The 14,670-nt window shown below is 38.3% G+C and overlaps 1 protein-coding gene across 17 annotated transcripts in view; it reads left to right on the top strand.

Annotated features, from left to right (window-relative positions):
- The window catches only part of DLGAP2 (DLG associated protein 2), a 458,740-nt gene that overhangs the window by 302,533 nt on the left and 141,537 nt on the right, over positions 1-14,670 (top strand). For 5 of the 17 annotated variants that reach the window (XM_042016323.1, XM_042016320.1, XM_042016321.1 and 2 more), the window contains one exon: positions 1,108-1,227. The exons of the other annotated variants lie outside the window; for them this stretch is intronic. The gene's annotated coding sequence lies outside the window, so the exon portion shown is untranslated. The remainder of the gene's footprint in view (positions 1-1,107; positions 1,228-14,670) is intronic. 17 annotated transcript variants of the gene reach the window in all.

Raw genomic sequence — 14,670 nt, forward strand, 5'->3', positions numbered from 1 at the left:
GTATAGGTAGCCAATAAGCATAAAAGCCTGGTGTGGACTTCACTTAAATAGTTATTTGTTTTGAGACTCACAATATGAACATGCTACTGTGCAGCTCAAAGAAGTCACTAGGAGAACCATTTCTCATTTTATGCTTTATTTGACAGGTAAGACATACTCCTTTCACATAAAAGGGTAAAAGTAGCAGAATGTTCTGTCTTGCCTTCATCTTTACTTACATTTAATAATCAAGTCACTATAGTATTCTGCTAAAATAGTGCAGATTGTATAGTTACAGATGTAGCTAAAATAAAAACCAAAAGGGATGCTTATGTATCTAGATATGCTGGAAAACACAGAACAGTAAATCCTGACACCTGTGTGTTAACACGATTACTCTAGTTAGGCTGAAGTATATTAACTTAAAGCAGACAGAAGAGATCAAGGTGCTACTTATGCCTCTTCAATAACAATTAGTTAATTAGATGAGATATGTCCAAATGATCTTAGTGTGTTAACAGGTGATTTGTATCTCACACTGAGCAAACACAAACCAAACACATTTGAGATTTCTATTTAGCTCACCTTGGGAAAAAGCACGCCCTTTGAGCTAATCCAACGAGAATCATTAACAAGGCCTCTAAGGGTATGGTGATCCAATAGTTTTTCACTTGACCCTTGGCCGGTGCTCTGCAGGAGCAGAGCATGAAATTACTCCTTTCCTTAAGTAGTAGCAGAGTCAGTAAAATGCTGAGTGGATGCTACTGCCAGACCCTCAGCAGGGCAGACAGATCAAACCTGCTTCTGCACTGACCTAATCACACAGTTTGCATCCATCTAGATGACTTCAAAATCGTGTGAGTTCCCATTTGGATACAACTGTTTTGTGAATTTCAGGCTAAGAGAAAATACTTTCCCTATCACCACTGGCAGCTGCATCAGCTGACCCATGTTTTCTGTAGATTTGGGCAATCTCTTCTACTTCAGAGACAGATCAGAATATAAACCACATAAAAGTATCTGTCTGGTGTTTATGTAAAGGGAAAAAGAAATTCTTTATAACCCTTGCAGTTGATCAGCTGAAACCCTAAAATATGAGATTTGATTATAGTCATTGTCTTAATGCAGAGCTGCAAGTGTTATGGGCATGTTGAGAACTTCCAGAAGCTGGATTAAAGCATCTCTTTTACAATGATATCTAATCTCGTCCTAAAGCTCCAAGCAATGGCGAGTCCACCAGCTCCCCTGGTAAGCTGTTCCAATATTTAATTACCCTTAGTGCTAGGAAATTGGAATGTTGTGGAAAGGTTGAATCTGTCTAATCTCAGCTGCCAGTCTTCCTTTTGCTATGCCTTTGTCAGCAACACTGAAAATTACCCCTTTTTCAGGTATGTTTTCTGACCAAGTATCTATGATAAACTGCAGTGACCTGTTGAAAGGTCTCTGTACACAGAAGCTGTGCCACCTGGCCTGATGAACTTATTGCCTTGATCTGCAAACCTGGCCTCTTTCATAGACTCTCACAATTTTATCACCCCTATGACTACTAAAAATTTGTGTGCAGCAGTCAAGGTACCTTTCAACTTTTGTTCTGGTAAATTTGATATGTTGTACTTTTTAAGGCTCACACTGTAAGACTGGTTTTCTGACAGCTGTCCTAGGAACTCTTGCCCCTGATTTTCAAAAACTATAATATATTCATGCAGAATTTTGTAAATGCTGTATATAGAAGTAAACTACTTTCTTATTTGTACATAACACTTCCTTCTTCATTCTCCCTTTTTAAGGATTTACCTACAGTTCAGGTTACAGTGATGTGTCTCTTTGTCTGTGTCAAGCAAACCAAGTGGCAATCCCAAAAGGTAACTGATAGAATAGGAATAAGCATTCTTTCCCTGGTTTGATGTGGCTAGCATGAGATTTGAGGTGGAAGGGAATGCTCTTATGACAGCACATGAAATCTAGCTGTTTCAATCTGGTGAAACTTGGGTGGGCACTGAGTTTTGGGTGAGCATTAGTCCAAAGAAGAATGAGAATTAGCCAGGATGTGTCTCTAAGGAGTGGGATGAAACAAAGGTTAGAGACTTTAAAGCCCCATTCAAATGTGTTCCTCAGACTGCATCCCTATAACTAATATCTTGTTATCACTCATAACTCTTGTTGTACTCACTTAGATTTAGAATATAGCTTTAACACAGAGGAGCTCCATGGTGAAGGTAGTTAATAGCAGTTGTCTGCATTGATTTCCACGGGCTGTGAAGCACACCTATGAATTCCTGTTCTGGATCACATAAAAATTAGTTAGGTGCCACCTGAGTTAGGAATCTATGGTAGGTAATCCAAATGCACCATCTGCATCTCTGTTAATTTTTCTTTAAATTCCGCTTTAGCGTGTAGTGTTTTCTCTTCTCCCTACTACCACCCCAAAGCACCCAACTCATCAGTAAGATCCACAGACTTTGTTTTTCATTGTGTTAATGATGAATGCTGTTTTGTTGCAATTCATCTAAATAAGCTTGAGGTTTTCTGAAATACCTCAGGGACAAAGCTATTATTTTTTCAGACTTCTTTACTGTTGGCAATTTAATGCTAGATTTCAACTTCAATTTTTTTTTTTTTTTTTAAATTTCTGAAAGTCACTTAATAGTCTAGGGAAAAGACTGTTGTCTCCAGCACTGTCAGTAAAACTAAGATAGTGCTAAGTGGAATGAGCGTTCTCAGGTTTTTGAATAATGATAGGAATTTGGCATGTGCAGTCCTGTGGGAAGTGTTTAGAGAAAGAGCATTTCAAATGCTAATCAAATATGAACTCAAAATATCCATTCTAATTCCTGGGTGTATCTGATCAAGGTAGTTGGTCAGATAGCTGCTCATTTTCCAAAAGAAATAACACTTTGTCCATATAATGAGCATCATTTCATGAGTTTGTTAACGGCCTGTTGAACTGTGCACTTTCATATTCACAGATCTGCTAGGTCAAAAACTGAAATGGGCATTTTAATCTGTACACCAGTACTGGGTATTGTGGTTGAAATAAAAGTTTATCTGTGAGTGTCTGCTCAGCCGTGTTATTTGCAGTTACTGTAGCATTGAGTCAGAAGCACAGTCTCGTCTTTATCCTTTTTCTCAGCCTTTGCCCAAAGCATGTGTAAGGTTGGGTAGAATATTAATGAAGATTGGCTGTCTTAGGACAAATAACATTGAGTGGAATTTAGCTCAAGAGTATCAACAACAGAATATCAAAGTTCAGTGTTATTTGATTAGAGCTGACACATTTTTAAAGAACAAATTTGGACAAAATACTAATTCCCGGCTGGTTTTGGCTATCATCTTGATTTTATCTGGGGAAATGCTTGCCTAGTGAATTGAGTCTGGCTAAGAGTTGGAGGTTTTTTTTGACCTTTCTACTGAATTTCAGTAACATTATTTTTAATGTTCAAAAAAAGTAAGATCTGTCAGCTTAGGTTGCAGACAAGCTTGATTTAAGAAAAATAAAGTAAAACAAAGCATAAAATGAAAGTCATCAAATCGTAAGAGGGTGGAGTATGATGAGCTAGTAAACAAAACAAAACTAAAAGGTCACTCACAGCCGAACTCCTTTTGAGCTTCTGTAAAATTGAACTGACAGAATCACAAACTAAAAATAAGTTATCTTTCATTAACTGTACTCACTAGTATTTATCTAGTATAAATTTTATCCAAATTCATAACCTTTTTAGTTCTGTTAGTTTCTTCCAGTTCTGTGTTTTCCCCCTGTCTTTTTTGTCTCAAGTAAAAACCATGAGGAGAAAGTTTGTGTGTGCCCTATCTTGCCTTTAGAGTCTTGATTGGGATGTAACTGCATAGTCCTGCTGTTCAAAATATCAGTTTTCCAGATGAACCTGCAGGTAGAAAAACGAGGATTATGTACCAACATGAAAAGTCTGCTCTGGGAGTTTGTGCTTGGGGGGGGGATATTAAAAAATTATTTCGAATTGATTGGATTTTTTTTAATTTGTTTTTTTTTCTGAGCTTCTTCAGGCTCCTGGTCCAACATAGCACATATGTTTACAATCTGAGTTGCTCTGGAGCCTGCCTCTTCTGGGTGATTGAGCAATGAGGATTGCCCATCACTGAGCAAACCTTTCCTGGGATGGGGATAGAGATGGGTTTTGGGGAAGCTGAGCTGGGGCATGCGCAGCATGGTGGTGTGTCCTTGCTCTAGAGTGCAATTCAGTCATGGAGTTACAAAGATGGGAAAACAAAATGCCTAATCATGCAGGAACTTGAAAGTTGTGTGATTCATTCTGGTATTCAAATGTTTATTTCTGTATCCTCAATTTCACCTGTTTAGTTTCCACCTAAATATGTGCAAAAAGGAAAAATGAAAGGGACATACACTTTTCTTGAAAACATGGCAATTTCAGAAGTGAAGGAACTATATGCTCCTTCTTTGAAATTAGGAGTCTCACAGAGACATTTGGTACTGATGCTTTGCCACATGAGTTTATTTTACTCTTTAGGATTACTTGGTCTCATTTCTTTGGTTCTTTGCTATGATTCATAGCTGTTTAACAAGAACTGTATAAAGAGGTATTGATCTAGAGGTACAGCAGGTACTACTAGTAATTTCTTAGCCATTTATATAGCATGAGTTATGCAAAGTCTTAATGAGTTTTGCACAATTCTTGATCTTGTTTAATGTGAAGTTAATTAATTATTTCTTGATGTTTTATTAATTATTGTTTTTAAGTGCTCTGGGGTATTTCATGTTAAGGATACAGGATGAATCAGAGTAATTATATACCTCATTCATTACCACCAAACAGAATTTAAAGGCACTAAAATAAATAAAAAATTATTTGGACTCTACTAGATACTGCAGAGCTACATGATGTATCTCTGATTTGCAAATGCATGAAGTCTTGGCTTGACTCTTCTTTAATTAAGCATGTCTTTTTAGAAATATCTGAAATATAGTTATTTGAGAGCAGAAAGGGCTACAGTATTTATGTTACTGGGTTTGTCAAATTATCCCCAATGTTCAATTAAGGCAGCAATTTTTTCAAACTGCCATTCAACTATCCCTAGTCTCTGTGTTTAGACTGTGATGCTGCAGTAGATTGTTTCAGCACTTCATAATGTTAAGAGAAACAGGTCAAAGGAAGACTCTGAAATGTTAAGGTCTCCTAAAAGAAGTATATTCAGCTGTTTTAAACTAATTCCATAGTCCACAAGACTTCATATGAAGAAAGAGATCAAATTGGAATTAGAGCCAAAGGCAAATCCTTAAGGAGAATAATTTAATTTTTGAATTGAAAAGAGAACAACCATGTTGGCAGTCAAAGGTCAGCTTCTTGCAATCTTTGACTCCTCATTTAAAACCTGCCTCCTTTAATTTCCTCATTTTGGTGGTGTGGATTAAATGTAAATTTTTTTCACAGCTAAATATAGAAAAAGCTTTTAATTCATAAGGTAGTCACTTCTTAAATAGACAAATATGAAATATACTGCATTGATGAGGTTTGTATTTACTGTGGTTATGTACAGTGCAGTGTTACTCCTTAGCTACATGTTTAGGCCAGCTTGTAGCAGCTGAAGGTTGTACTTGGAGTATTTTACAAAATAGGTAGGTCATATTACTACATATTCTTCAAATATATGTATATATATATATATATATATATATATATTACAGGACAGAATATAAATCATGAACGTTGTTATCCTCAATGGCCAATGAAGTGCTCCAGAAGCACTTTTTAATGAATTTTATTTGTTTGCTGAATGCAAATAAGAAGGGTTTTTAAAAAGTATTTATATTTTAGTTCTAATTTTTTGTAGGTACTACTTTATTAAATATTATTTTCCCTAAAATTATATCACCTCAGAATATTTTTTTAATTTATAGTTTTGAAATATATATTTATTTCAGACTTAAAACTTCTGCTTTTCTTGAAATGAGCAATTGGAGCTGTGAATTACAAAAACTATCCAAGGAGAGTACATGTCCAGATTATTTTATATGAGCCAACAGATTCTGCCTAGAAGTTTTATGTATGGCATCGATCACGAGTCAGGTATTTCTTTGCTGTTACAAGATTTTTAACAAGAATAAATCATACTGCTATACAAACACATTCTTATGAAAATATTAAATGACACTCTTAAAGCTAAAATGCCATAAGCAGTCTTTACTACTTCAAAGTAAACTTGAAGATAGAATTCAAATTTTATTTTTGACATAGCTTTAAAACTGTTTCCTGATTCAGATTTCAGCCAAGGAAGTGATCATAATGATCAGAGATGATAGGAGCTGGTGTTTTCCTTCCTTGTCTTTACCTCTGAATAAATATGGCTGTGATTCCTGTAATTTGGAGGTGGTAGTGTAAGACTTATCTCTCAAGATCAGTGACTTGTGTATGTGTGTTTGATTTAAATGCAAGACTAGGCACCATTAATTAATATGGAGATGGCTTTTTACAGTTCTGGTGGTTAAAACACAATCAATTTTTCAGAAACAGAATAGTTACTATTTTGTTTGGCAGAGATACTCAACCTGCCTCACAGGTCATTGCTGTGATTATGAGTCTGTCAGAGGGGATTACAGAATTTGTCCTGTAGGATAATAAAGGCTCATGCACTATTTCAGTAACATAATTTAATGCTCATTTATTGCGTATGTTCAACTGCAGGATAAAAATACCCTTGTAATAATACTCTGGTAGGTGTAATACTTTTTTCTTTTTATATCAGCTGAACGCTTAAGCCTGCATCAAAGTGCTAGTTCATACGTACTTAGTTTGTATGAATGAAATGACAGTCAGGTTGTGCATATTTGTTTGGAGGGATGTAGAAGTAGAGGATTATTCCTTTGTGCCAGGAACTTTTGCTGTAAGGAGTCATGCATTGCACTGTAGCTGGAAAAAAGAAGCTAACTGCCATGTTTACATTTTATACTCTTTTTAGGTGAAGTTCATGAGTAGCATAAATTGCATCTCAATCTTGATCCCTGAATTGCTCCTGACAAATAATCATGTGACGTACCCATAAGACAAGTGATTGTGCTCCAGCGTCACAGCTTCTTTTCAAGATACCTGTGCCAGTGTCTGTCTTTGGTGCACTGTTCAACTTGCCAAAATGAGAAAATAACTTAGAAGTCAGATAAGTTATCTGTGTTCTAATATCATATATCATTAATCCTCAGTGGTGAAGTTCAAAACTTAGTGTTTTTACCTTCTGCGTATCTTCATAGTAAGGAAAATCTGTGAGGAGGTGAGTGCCTTAGGGTCCCTGTCAGGGGCTCAGCTCAGGAGAACTTCAGAGACAGAGCCATCACTTCATTATAGAGTCTATCAAATGCAGTGTCCAATACAGCTTGCTTTCAAAAGCATCCATTTCCCATGGACAGGTGGTGATTCACTTGCTGACATCAATCAGATTTCTCCTTCAAAAGGAATTCTTCCAGCCTCACTGAAAAAATAGTATAAGACATTACTCTTTGCAAGGCTGCAATCCTCTACTTCCAGTAGGTAGAAATTGATGGCGCTCCCCCTGATCTTTCCATTTAGACCACAGCTACTCAAGTGTGAAATTTCACACTACCTTTGGTGAGAATAGTGGTTCTGATGTCTTTTAAAGTTCCTATTTTAAATTTTTTTCACAGACTTTTTTTTTAATTTAAAAATTTGGAGCCAGATGTTTTTAAAAAGCACTTTAAAGTGATTCAGATTAATAACAAGATTCACTGAACCACTGGGGAAGCAAAAGACGACTATGGGAGTGTGTCAGCAGTGTGTTAAATTAGTAACTGTGTGTAGGCTCAATATGAGATTTAACAGGTGCTCCAGATATGTTGTGCTGACTCTCTGCATTGAAGTGAATTTTATTTTGGTAGCTGAGAGGAGGAAGGAGAGAAAGAAGGAATTGGCCAGTGAAGAAGCTGCTTTTGCACATTCCAGAAAGAATCAGACTAACATAAGAGACAGGCCAGCTTCAGATGCCTTTCACTGGATCCCCTGCACCACAAGGAGAACTAGATTGGTATGTGGTGAGTCGAGGATGGTAGAGAATCTCATGAAATACAGGTGAGAAGAGAAAGAAGCATTTTATTGTGTTGCGTCTGTAATAAAACCTATGCCTTCCTCAGCATTTCCAACATTTTGTCTGTTCACTGTATTAGAGTCTTAGAAGACATACTTTTGTATTTTGTAAACTGCAATGACAATGAAGTCGCTAGAATGGAAAGCAGCTATCTTAGCTAAATTATGTTGCCTGTTGCTATGGAAATGGTAGCTCACAAATTTTTATGTAAGCGCTTGAGCTACAATACTTATGACATCTTACTCTAAAAAGCAATGTTTATACTGCATCCACCATCAGGTTTTTGCTTTAATTTAATGGCAATATTGGGCAGTAATCACCAAGAGCAAATGCTGAAATAACACATCATTCCATAGAAATATATTTCATCATAATTAACTGGGCAGTTTTTGAATTGCAATATAATCAGGAAGTTATCAGCCTTTAAATCTGATTTAAATATCTATTGCCAGTGCTTTAAACACATACAGTTACAGGAAAATGCAAATAATTCTAAACAAACATTGTTTATTCTGCATGTTGCAATTAAGACTCTACCTGCGTTCTTTCAGTATCATCTTTGTATCAGTTTTTGTTCTAAGTTGAGATGTAGCAAAAAAAAATCAATATTAAGATAGGCTTCAGAAACGAAGCCCAAGCCCTCATGAGCTTTATCCAAGACCTCATTTCCTGTTACATCTTATAAAACATTCTCACTGAATCTAGCCAAAAATTTGTTTTCTTCTTGCAGAGAATTACTTGCATTCTCGTAACACTTTCCACATCATCTAAGATGCACCCACTGTCACTGTTTTTTCTTACTTATTAGAAAAGTGTTATATTTGTCTTGAAATCACAGACCAGCATTTGAAACTCATATTTTCCCTATTATTTTATAAAATTGTATAATTGCTAAATAAACAGAGAACTATCTATCTGCAAGAGACCAGAAACAAGCCAAACAAAAGATATTTTCCCTGGACCACTATATTGATGTTAAGCATGGGATCCTAGTAAGGTAGTTGAATATTATGAGATGAAAGCAATTCTTTAGGAATATGGAGGTGCTGTAGTATCTTCAGAGCAAGTAAATTCCTTGGGCAAGTGAGGCATCAACTAACACAAAATTGGTAAAATGTGCCTTCAAGCATCTGGTGGGTCATTGCTGGGATCTTTGTCACAGTAACAGAGGGAAATATAGGTAGTGATAAAAATTGTTTTTCCTCTTGATTTTTTTTGGTCAAACCTTCCTTTACTCCATGTCTATAATTATCCAGCCTCATCTATTGTAGGAGCAGGTCATCCCTTTTTATTTACATCTGGTCTGAGTCCCAGCTGTATCAATTCAGTGAAACATACTGCCAGTGCCTGTAACTGCATCTGCTGCAGTAAACTGATGTGGGCTGCAGTCTGAGTTCCCTCGCTGGCATGTGGCCATCTGCATAGTTAAGTGAAGTGCACTCCTTGTGAGTATGCCTGCATGTGTTTCAAGGACTTAGGCTGGCAATGCATCTTTCCCAAAAAACAGTTTGGATGTAGGCATCTTATCTGTGGGAGCGGAAGAGGGGATGAAGGATTTCGGTGGTACAAACAAGAGCTGTGCAGTGTCAGCTAGCCTCCAGGCCTGTGTGATGGCCCAGGCCCATTTCATTTGCACAATGTCATGGTTTAACCCCAGCTAGCACAGCTGCTCGCTCACTCCCCTCCAAGGGGAGAGAATCGAAAGGGTAAAAGTGAGAAAACTCATGGGTTGAGGTAAAGACGGGTTAATAGGTAAAGCAAAAGCTGCACATTCAAGCAAAGCAAATAATTCATTCACCACTTCATTCAGCTGTCCCCAAGAAAGTAGGTCTCCATCCTGTGTAACGGTGACCTGTGAAGACAAAAGGCATCACTCCGAATGACCCCCCCTTCCTTCTTCTTCCTCCGGATTTATGTGCTGAGCATGACACCATATGGTGTGGGATATCCCTTGGGTCATTTGAGATGAGCTGTCCCAGCTGTGTCCCCTCCAGACCCCTTGTGCACTCACACTCTCTTTGCTGGTGGGGTGAGGTGAGGAACAGAAAAGGCCTTGGCTGTGTGAGCACTGCTCAGCAGTAACGAAAACAGTCGTGTATTATCAGCTCTGTTTACAGCACAAATCCAAAACACAGACCCATACCAGTTGCTGTGAAAAAAATTAACTCTACCTCTGCTGAAACCATCACAACATGTAAGTATAGCCCATACAGATATAATCCTGAGCAACAGTCTGCACTGGTACAGAGGTATTATCTCAGTCTAACTATTGCACTTGTATCTTCTGTAGCCATCAGATAGCCAAGTTTTCCCTGTTAAGGCCTGCACGGAACTGGGGGACAGTTCCTCCCCTGGTATGCATTATCGTAATGCCTTTGAAGATAATTGAGCCACGGCACTTTACATTGAGTGAGAAAAGGGTACACTGCTCTGCCAATTCCCTCCCCTGTGCACCTTGACGGTGACCCTATTCACCCCCAACTCTCTAATATCTGTGGAGCTTTCTAGAGATATTAAAGTCCTAGCTCAAAATATTCTGACATATTTTTAAAATAAAAGCTTTACAGCCCTTCCTGCCTGGTCTCACAAACAACTTTCCTTGCATGATCTGATTCCTTTCAGTTAAGTAAGTTTTGTCAACAGGAACTTGTCTTCAACTGCATTTATTTTCCAGTCATTTCTGCAATCTTTCTGCTCTGATTTTTCTGTTACCTGTTGGTATAATTTAAGATGAAGAATACATTTCACATTTCAAACAAACCCAGTTACTGTTCCAATTAAGAAAGTGACAGGACTCCCAAGTCAGGATTTGCTTTATGCACTGACTTCTATCAAGGTGGATTATAGCTGTTTGTTGATGGTCACGCATTTTAATGATATTAGTGAACTTCATGGTGTGAATAAATGTTACACTATTCACTCCTCATAAACTCAAAAAAGTATGTAGTGTGTTCTTATTTTGCTATTTAAGATCATAGCTTTCTGTTTTCTTGACCTCTTTCTCTCTATTTTAGTGCTTAGTCTTTAAAATATTGCCTACAGTTTGCATGACCTTTTACAAACCTCTCCAACACATTTGTTATGCAATAGGAGACATGTCTGCAATAAAAATTAGGGATATGATGATATGAATGTTTCAAGCTTTTTGTGTCTTTGAAAACATCTTTTTTATTTATGGAGACAAAAGCACATTTTGTGAACAAGATCTTTCTCAAATGGATATCAAAATCTTACTCAATTTGCACAGTATAGCAAATTATTTTTTCTTGAAATGGAGGTGTTTTGGGTGTTTGAAATATTTTTCATACTTACACAGCTGAAGTCTAACCTATTTTCCCATCAGTGTTAGATATGCAGAGAATGCTAGATAAGGTTTCAGCCATGTTAAGACAAGATAAAAGTATAAACTATCACTGTCTTAAACTGTTTTCAAAGTAGCCTTTATAGTCTTAATATTTCTAAAAAGTATAAAAAATTAAAGTGTTATAAATCTCTAAACACTCTGGACCAGATTTAGTACACCTTTCTCCTGGATTGTTATTGCAACTCATACTGTTCTCACACCCTGATACTAAGTTCAAGATTCCTAAAAATTTTACTGCTGATTTGCCTGAGTTTTCATTATCAGACGTTGGCATGAAAGTAAGTATGACCATAGCTGGGGCCCTGACTTCACAGGCCTCCCTTAGAGCAAGTAGGTCAGCTCTGGAAGCTGATTTCCATAAGTTAGGCAGTAGAGAAGTACAGCCTGCAGCAGGATAGTGGATGCTGGAAGCTCTCACTTCTGAGTTTGCAGTTCTGGGCATGAGCCTCTCTGCAATCTGCATCCATGTGGGTGTGAGAAAGGGGAGGGCAGTGGCCTTCGCCTTTTGTGCCCTGCCCTCCACGCTTCCAGTTCCTCAGCAATATGGGCAGCTCAGCCCACACTGAGCACCTTCTGCTCTGGGTGAGCCATGGGCCAGGTCTCAGGGGTGTGCAGGGGCATGTGTCAGATGGTCAATCAATGCTGGGTTCACAGACTCATTAGGCACTGTGGTATAAGGCTTCCCTGTGTGTTAGTGTCCCTACATGTATGAGTCATCTTCTGAAGGGTTTGGGGTAAGAAATAGTCTACACAGGTAGTAAAGAATACTGTTAATAACTACCTTCTAGAATTTGGTTGTCTTACTTGTTTTGCTTTGCAGTTTCACTGCTTTTTTTCCTAAAAGATAATTTTAAGTCTTGCTAAATTGTCCTAGACAGCTATTCATCTTCTTCAGTTGGGGCAAAATAAACAGTTAAAACTGACAAGATTCGGTTGCAGGAAATGCAAAGAACTGGGGATGGCAGGGACTATGGGGATTTCTTTGCAGTATGCCACAGACCAGTGCAGGAGGTTGTGCCATCAGCTACCAAATTTGGGCCTCACAGAAAAGCTTGTTTGGAAGAGGAGACAGCAGGAAAGACCTCTGCTTCCCAGTAGTCACTAGTGTGTCGGTCTCTCATGTTAGCCTAACTGTTGAGGCCAACTGTTTGTCTGTATTGGAGATACAGAAAAAGAACTTTTGAAATTATTTATTCTTTGGGTTTTACTCAAGAGGAAAAAAAATCACCAGGGTTTAATGAGACTTGCCTGGTTCATTTTGTTTTTCCTTTTAAGGAAATTCACTGTGGAATCCTTGACATGATTTATTTGTACCTTAAGTATCTGACTCTACATTTGAATTTCAGAGGGGACATTCATTCCACCTGACTCTAAGCATTTACACTCTAGATATCTCTGTTAAAGCTAGTTACCTCAGGCTCTACAGTAAATGGAGAGAAGCGAGTACTTTCCGGATAAGATTCATCTGTTCATCACCTATTTAAGGTGTCTGTTTTAAGATTAGATGAATAGCAGCCTAGTCACCCAATAGCACTTTATCTCCACATTGACAGTGTTTGCCAAGATTCATTTAGGCAGTTGAGTTTTGCTCCTTTTGAGCCAAATAAACACGCACGATATGTTCAGGGTTCTAAAGTACTTGGAAGTATTGTGGTAGAATTCTAGCTGAGTAATATAAATCTCCTTTTGGGGTTTTAGCGAGTGATAAGTAAAATGTTTGTTCAATCAGCTACTCTTCATAAGAATCGATAAGGTATCAAGTACACAGGCAAGACTTAATTAATCAGGATAACTGATGGACATGATAACACACACAAAATGGGTTCCCACTTAGGCAAATGGAAATACTGAATCCAATTCCCTACGAATTGTGTTCATTGTCTGTCTGACTTTTCATCCCACATAACAGCCCATACAGTGGCAATATTGTTGCTACCCTGCAACTGTGTGAGCCTTGCTCAGCTAATACCCGTGTGCCATCTGGGCACTTGGCTTCTGCCAGCTCTAGTGTCATGGCTGGCTTCTGCCTAAGTGAAGTCACTATTGTGCATTTCCCTACTCATTTTCTGATTTTCTCAAATTATCTCTAGTAATTCTTATTCCCTTTTAAATTGGGCCTTGAGTTCAGAGTTAGTTGCAGACTGACAAACCAATGGACAACCTGATTGCACAAGTCAGGTCTTCTTAAAATTCTATGCCAAAAGTACAAAAAAGACATATATAAAAAAGAATGTGCAGTGAAATGGCAGTTGCAGACAACTAATATTAATGATGCTGTGGGAAATGGAGATGAGACATCCCTAAATTAATATTTATTTTAATTGCCATGGGTAGACAGCTAAACATGTAAAGTCTGTACAGAACTTCCTTGGGTAGGTCTGCAGCATAACAAACCTTCAGGTGGAAAAATGTAGGATTTAGTAAGTGAGATTCCAGTGTTTGAAGTGTTGTTATGGGCACTCATTGCCAGCAAAGGAGGCTGGACTGAACACGGTGTTGATAGCAGGCATGGGGGACACAACTGAAAGGGGACTCGGGGGGAGCAGCTGCGGTGGCTCCGAGGTGCCGGCAGCCCGGTGAGCAGGAGCTGAGCGGACACAGCCCTGCCCGGGGCAGGGGCAGGGACCTCGCGGCTGCCAGCCTCCACGTGGGAGCACTCCCGATGGTGCTCCCGCCTGTCTCTGCAGTGGGATTAGTCAGTTCAGCAGGCAGCAGAACTTCTGTCCACTGAACCCAGCTTTATGCTGCTGTTCTTTGCTTTTTATATCTTTTCGCACAATAAATTTTAGCTGGTCCTTTTTAACACAACACATTTGGCAGATCCTCAGCTAGATAAACAGGCTTAATAGTATAAAAATCAAGTAAATTAGGTCAACTTAAGGTGGCCAAGTCTGGCTACCACACTTTAATTCATGGTTCTTCTAGATGTCTCTATTTATAGCCATTTTGCTCAGGCTCTGAGCTGGTCATTTGTGAGCAAGTTTCAAGCCAAAATACCTTGCAGCCATATTTAATGTGACACAGTTTGGAGCTAAAAAAGCCCTATTGGGAACTGAGCTGAAGGCCAATGCTGTGCTAATGACAACTTACATGGTTATCACGTGGAAGTTGGCTCAGTCATAATCATCAAAGTCTGGCAAAAATCTTTACAGAAACCCTCAGTACTGATAATCTCATGTTGTATTTTACCTGCAGCTTGTGAGAAGGAAGAGCTGACTGAGACATTAAGTAGCTAATAAGGCTTG

Source organism: Corvus kubaryi, unplaced genomic scaffold (assembly GCF_017639235.1).
Source record: "Corvus kubaryi isolate FWS band 111438036 unplaced genomic scaffold, C.kubaryi_AGA036_p1.0 split3-73, whole genome shotgun sequence".
NCBI lineage: Eukaryota > Metazoa > Chordata > Aves > Passeriformes > Corvidae > Corvus > Corvus kubaryi.